The sequence below is a fragment of the Musca autumnalis genome, unplaced genomic scaffold (assembly GCF_047663935.1).
Source record: "Musca autumnalis isolate F117 unplaced genomic scaffold, ASM4766393v1 scaffold_1, whole genome shotgun sequence".
Taxonomy (NCBI): domain Eukaryota; kingdom Metazoa; phylum Arthropoda; class Insecta; order Diptera; family Muscidae; genus Musca; species Musca autumnalis.
In genome coordinates, this window is record NW_027411644.1 from 172,293,595 (window position 1) to 172,301,056 (window position 7,462).

Consider the following 7,462-nt stretch of genomic DNA (forward strand, 5'->3'; position numbering starts at 1 on the left):
ATGTAGCGCGAAAAGAAAAATTAAATTTTTTGGAAATGGAATATGAAATAATTGGCAACATTTCCCATATACCCTCGTTAGCATAAATGCTGAGGGTATAAAAAGAGGCTCGTAGAAATATGAAAAATTTTGAAAAAGAAATCCCTTTTAGCGCCTGCTGTAATACTGACTTAGTTATGAGGAATCTAATAAACTTGCGTTCTTTTTATTACTTCACATACTCCCGTGCATTATGGCGAACACAAAAAAAAAACAATCGAATCGTACATACAGCTGCGAAAAAAATAATAGCACCACCTACTAAAAAAATGGTTTTGCTGACCTTTTCATGCATTTTTAGAACAAAACGATTCTAAGGAATATAAATGTAACAATAATGGCAATTATTTTCTTGTTGATTTGTCATAGTCTAGAGACAACGCACAACCCTAGAGAATGGCCACAAAACTTCTATAAGACAATTTTTTTTTTCTTTCTTCCAGATTATAACCCAGTTTATTACTGTTCATATCCTTTTGGAAGGACCAAACTAGTGCCATTTTATTTTCTAAATGAAATAGAGTCATATTTTCTAGGATTTCAATGATAATAAGTTAATTCTTTACAGTTTTGTTGCCATGTATGGGGCTTAGTCTCTAACGACAAAATCAGCTCTATACTATTACGGTTAAACAATCCTTTCATAATGGTTTTGCTATATATTTTGGTTCCATTCAGAGTTTTTTTGAGATCATGTAACTGAGAAATGAAATTATTTTCCTCCAAACATAAATATTTAGAACCACAACTACATAAAATATTGCCCTAAAGTTGGCCTTGCAAACGTCAAATTTCTGTTTCTGTATCGTGTAATCCGTTTAAACTATGGCGTTTCCTAGAACTGTGTGCTTTTAAATTATGTTCTCTTAGATATTTGCGAACGTTTTGTACTGTTTCCGAAACAATGTGGTCCTTTTATAGCCTACTAGGACCTTTGAAATAGTACCTTTTTGCATTTCAGATGCAAATTTCGACCTGATGTTGTTTCAGGGATCAATTAATTCCAGTACTTTACGCATTTTCTTTACAGTTAATAGAGTGATGAATCATTTTCTTAGATTTTCAAACAAATCTGCCAAATTATCTGTAAAAATTTCAGAGCTGTTGTTCATTATTTAGGGCTTCTTTGCACTGTAGGCCCTTTTACGACCTATTTTAAGTTAAAACCTCGTACCTTTTTGAAGGTGGAATGTCGAAACTGAAAATTAATGTTCAATAAGCCAAACAAGTGTTTAAATGCAAGAAAATGTCCCAAAAGTAAAATATTTTCTATAGAAAATGTAAGTGGTGCTCTTATTTTGATAGTTCTCTTTTTTGATAGTTTTTGGTTAAAGTTGCCATAAACAAATATTTATAATAATGTGAACATAAATTTTACTTTTTTATAAAAGGGGTCACCTTAGGATATGCACCTAGCAACAACATTAGTGGAAACAACAACAATCTTGATTGTTTTTTTAGTGGCAAACAAATTGTTCACGGTGGTGCTATTATTGTTTTAGCAACTGTATACGAAAATATTTGCTATTTTTATTTGAATGTAATCGAGGAAAACCCCAAGATTTTATTTTTTAGTTTATTTGCTTAAAGTCTATTGACCGTTATGTCAAAAAATATTTTTCTTTAAATACATAGATTTTCTTTTGCTTTGCAGACGCGTAGAAATAGAAAGGTTTATAGAATGTATGTTGAATCATTCCACCCCATGATGAGAGCAAATGTTTAAATAAAGATTTTTTGTTTATTGTTATAACTTTTTTGTTTTTGGGAATTCTATTTTTGTTATTCTTCTGGATGGCTTCACTATTAAGGCTATTCATTTTGAATTGGCCATCAATCATTTGGGGTAATTGTTATAATTAAAGGTAATTGAGTATTTAGAATTGTTTGTTTAAAAAAACAGCAATTTGGGAACTAGGAAGTATGAATTAATATAATACAGATGGGGTTTTGTAATTATATACATATTTTTACCTAATTTCTGGATTAATTAAATTACATAATCTTAATTAATAAGAGTGGTTATTTTGAAAAACTTGGAAGAGTGTTTTTAAAGAGTGGCAAGGGTTGGGGTAGTGAATCGAATATAAAGCATTTAATATTCAATGGTCAATTTACACTTGGTCTAAATTGCTGCTATACTGTTTATACATCCAGGAATTAACGCCACAAAACGACAAACTTGGGTTAAGGAGTCGTTTGTAAAGAATTAGAAAAACGAAGAAGTATAAGGAAATAATTATAAAATTGAAGACCTCCACCGATAATCTTGGGTCAGGGCATCAGATTAGTAATACACGTTGCACACTGGTCAAAACCACTGATCTAGCGGCGCGAAAGTCAAAAATTCAAACCATGGTAGCATAATTACAGGTAGGCCACAGCTAACAACTGATTACAATTTTTTTCTTATTATGGCATATTCTGTCAAAAGCAGGGTTGACATTTTTTATTGTTGTTGACATTATGGAATAATAAAGGTAGATGCATCGTTCCAAAAAAATTGCAACGCTATATCTTTAAATTAAAAACAAGTTCAAACGATTTTTACTCGCGTGACAAAATTAAATTGTTAATTTTTTAAATAGTAATACTTGCGAAAGAACTATTCGTCAAATATTGATATTAATTGAAATTTGTTCCAAATGTACGGGAATGTAAAAATAATAATTTTTGTAAAAATTCTAAAAATTAGATTAGCCAAACTTGTCAAGTAGAAACTTAGAGAATGACATTTTTCACTGTCATAGGTTTGGGTACAACTTTTGCTACTTTTGAAACACTTTTCTAGACACAATATTCTGGAGCCTGGCTAAAGTAATTTTTATTATACCCTTGTGGTAAGAGGTATTATGTATTTGTGCATTAGTTTGTAACATGCAAAAGGAAACGAGATAGACCCATAGGGATATACATAGAATCACTTTCTGAGTCGATTTATGCATGTCAGTCTGCCTGTCCGTCTGTCCATGTATTTTTGTAAACAAAGTACAGATCACATTTATTGCCCGATTCGCATGAAAATTGGGGAAGATAGTTTTTTTGGCCAAAGGACGAACGCTATTTATTTTGGCAAAAATCGGTTGAGATTTGGATATAGCCCCCACATATATCTTCGCCCGATTTATGGCATTTGGTGCACAGAACACGCTATTTATGTCCGATTTCAATTAAATTTGGAATGTGCGACGTTATTTAGTCTACAAATAAGTGTGTCAAATTATATAGAAATCGGTTCAAATTTGGATATAGCTCCCATATATATTTTCGGCCGATTTTAGATATTTGATGCACGAAACGCGCTATATACACTCCGTTTCATGTCAATAGCACATTTAAAATTACTTTTTGTTACTTCATTTTAGTCGATATCCGTGGAATAACCTCGGGAATGTTTATATATCTCGGTTTGTAATCTTATGAAGTATCTTTCAACAAAAAGTTTGGATTCGACAACGTAACGTTATAATTTTTTTTAATTTTCTTTCAAAAAACCCAAAACTTGTACGGTTTAAAGTGTTTCATCGGAATAGCACATTCTTTAATAACCTCAGTAAAAATGCAAATTTTTAATGCTTCTGCTACGATTCTTTAAAATTGGAACAAATGAAAGTTATTTTAAGTTTAAAACGCTAAAATTGGTCGAACTATGACTTAATACCGAGGAAATAAGACCTTATGAAAGATGGGGTCTTTAATTGTCTATAAAACGTTAAAAATTTGGCCTAAGTTGGCAGTTTCTTGTCAGATTTATAAAGATTTAATGAAAAATGAATGATAGAAGACAAATGGTGCAAAATAAACTTGAGCTTCTACTGCAATTTGGGTACATTTCTTCCTGAAACTTCAAATTCCTATTAGTCCTATTGAATAATAGTGTTGAATGTTGGCCTTAAGATAATTTAACCGTTAAAATATTGGGCGATTTTTATTCCTCTAGGTCTGAGCCAATATACTATTAAGAAAAAACCAGATCCTCCCTATACACAGAAAGAAACTAGTTTGGATTTTCTGAGGTAACTATAACGAATATAATAAGGAAAAGCAAGTAGTCGTTTCCCGAAGCAAATAATCGTTATTTGCAGGTTTTCGATGGCAAAACCTATTACTTCTTGCATCTCCGGAAAGAGTAGAACTAAAAAAACCATCAATACTGCGGAGTTGATCGCCTCATGGAATTGAAAGGTATAAAATATTGCTGTACTAAATTTACGAATATTTCCAGTTTATGTCTGCTCCATAAATTCAAACTATTTTTTTTCTGTTTAAAGGAAGGATGTGGTTTTTTCTTTATAGTATATTGGCTCATACCTAGAGCAATAAAATTATCTTAAGGCCAACATTCAACCTTATTATGCAATACACGCAGAGAAAAAAATATGTTTGATCCAACAATATTCCAAGAGCAAAATATGTATTGTTAACATATTGTTGGATTCCTCATGTAGTATTGTAAATCCAAAAATAGTTTGTGTCAACTGAACAATATTTCTCTCTTTTCTTCGAAAATTTGTTTCTCTTCTCTCGCTATTCGATGCCGTGTTGAAAAAACAATTTTGGTGAGTTGTGGTGTGTTTGTGTGACATGCTGCCTTTACCTTTGTTTTTGTGTGTATGTACTTGTGAGACTCTTGTTTTTATTTGTTTCTGTTTTGTTTCATTCTTCTTTCCTTTTCATGTTTGTTATGGTGTTTAATTATTCCTTATGTTGTGGTGGGTTCTTGTGGCGTTTTGTTTGTCTTTGTTGTCAGCCAATGCAGCAAACCATGTATTGTGTTCATCAATGATTGCAATATTATATGCGACATTTATATCCAAGTTATGCGAAAAGTGTATATGAGAAGTATATGCACTCAAATCAAAAATTTCTGGGCTGGTTTTCTGTATTGACAATACTTTTTGTAAACAAAATTAGATTATGATAGTTCCTACAATCGGTATTGTTAACGATTTTAACAATATTGCGGAAATTCGAAAGTTGTTTTTGTTTTCTATGTTTGGAACAAAAGATGGTATTTTTGGATTTGGATTTCAATGTTTGAACAAAACAAATATATTTTTGGAACCAAAACATATATTTTTGTTTCAACAAAAGCGAAAAATATTTTTTCTGTGCGTGTAGGACTCATAGGATTTTGAAGTTTCAGGAAGAAATGTACCCAAATTTCAGTAGAAGCTCAAGTTTATTTTGCACCATTTGTCTTCTATCATTCATTTTTCATTAAATCTTTATAAATCTGACAAGAAACTGCCAACTTATGCCAAATTTTTAACGTATTATAGACAATTAAAGTCCATAGCTTTCATAAGGTCTTATTTCCCCGGTATTAAGTCATATTTCGACCAATTTTAGCGTTTTAAACTTAAAATAGCTTTTATTTGTTCCAATTTTAAAGAATCGTAACAGAAGCGTTCAAAATTTGCATTTTTACTCAAGTTATGAATGTGCTATTCCGATGAAACACTTTTAACCGTAGAAATTTTGGTACATTATCGGTACATTATCGAATCCAAACTTTTTGTTGAAAGATACTTCATAAGATTACAAACCGAGATATATAAACATTCCCGAGGTTATTTCACGGATATCGACTAAAATGAAGTAACAAAAAGCAGTTTGAAATGTGCTATTGACATGAAACGAAGTGTATGTCCGATTTCATTGAATTTTTATAATGTGTGACGGTGGTTAGTCCACAAATAACTGTGCCAAATCATATCGAAATCTGTTCAGATTTGGATATAGCTCCCATGTATATTTGATACCGATTTGAGGTATTTGATGCACGAAACACGCTATATATGTCCAATTTTGATGAAATTTGGACTGTGTGACAGAATTTGGTCTACAAATAGATGTGAAAAATTATATCGAAATCTGTTCTGATATATATGTTTTACATATTCACAGTGGTGTAGGGTATTATATAGTTGGCCCCGCCCGACTTTGATCCTTTCCTTACTGGCTTTTTACTCTATTTGGTACTTTTAACATATAAACAGTGAAGTTCTAAATTCCATAGGTTTTTGTAAAACGGGCTAGCTATGCAGATACATCTACCTTTATTATTGTACCATGACTGCAGGGTTGTATTTTCAGCGATTTTCATACCAGGCCCATTGTAGAACCATGAATCAAACTATAAAATTGCGAAATATTTTCCATATTATCGATTAAAGACACTTTGCTAACAACAATTTTGTGTGTGTGTTTTTTTTTTTTTTTTTTTTTTTTTTTTGTAAGTATTCTCTATTATATACAAGACATTTTGCTGCATCATATTTAAAAAAATATTGCTAACATATCGAATTCATATTTGTTTAAATGTTAATTGATAGCGGAGGGTGTGATTTAAATTATAAAAAATAGTTTGAGAGTTATATAGCAATAAATTTTCAATAAAGTCAATTTATATAAAAATGTTTTTATGGGTTGTACGCGCTTGTTCCATAGAGCGCATCTTGTAAACTTGGCCGAATTTGGGTTCGATTATTTTTTGGGGAATGAAATTGGACTCTCTGGATGCGGAATAACAACATTATGGCTGCAAATATTTGCAAATCTTCTTATAACTGCACTTTAGGCGGCCATCAGGCCATCTGCTTTTTCACATGTATGTTGTCACTTTGGGTATACTAATATACAGAACAGCTGATGTCATACATGTGAAAAAGCAGATGGTCTAATGGCGACCTTAAAAATATGAAATTTTGTCTGAAATTAATACAAATTTAGCTGTGCATTCGCATGTGCATCCATATCAAAATATGGATCTATCTTGAGAAATTTCTACCACATTATAGCTAAATCTGTTTGCACAGAAGATTTTACACGCAGTGAGAACACGGAATGCAAAATAACAGCCAAGTCGGTTGAAAAATGTGGTCATGATATTCAAAATACCTTAAATCGGGAAGTACGGTTACATGGGGACTATATCAAAACGTGCACCTATGTCCATAATTGTTGGTGGAAATGTTTTGTGATCACTAGAAACATTAAGTACCAAATTACAGGTAATTTGCTACGAAAAATTCTCAAAATACCGAAAATTGGAATGTACCGTTATATAAGGGCTACACCAAAACATTAGCTGATCATATTTGGCCCATTATTATCTACAGACACTGGCTGAGTTTGTACAAAATTTCAGTAACATATCTCAATCCGTTTGGAAGTTATTAATTTTTCGCCGCAATTCCAAAGATTTAGAAGTTCGTGAATTCGAATATGCCTGAGAAAACATAATTATTTCATAATGGGTAGTGAAATAAGCACTTCATCTTCAAACTTTTAAAAACTGATAATGATATCATGTTTACATTATTTGGTAATGTGATACATATTTTACCCATGACACACACACACATTTTTGCTGGTTTAATTTAACCCACTTAGCTCCGAGAATTTTTTTCTTTCGAGA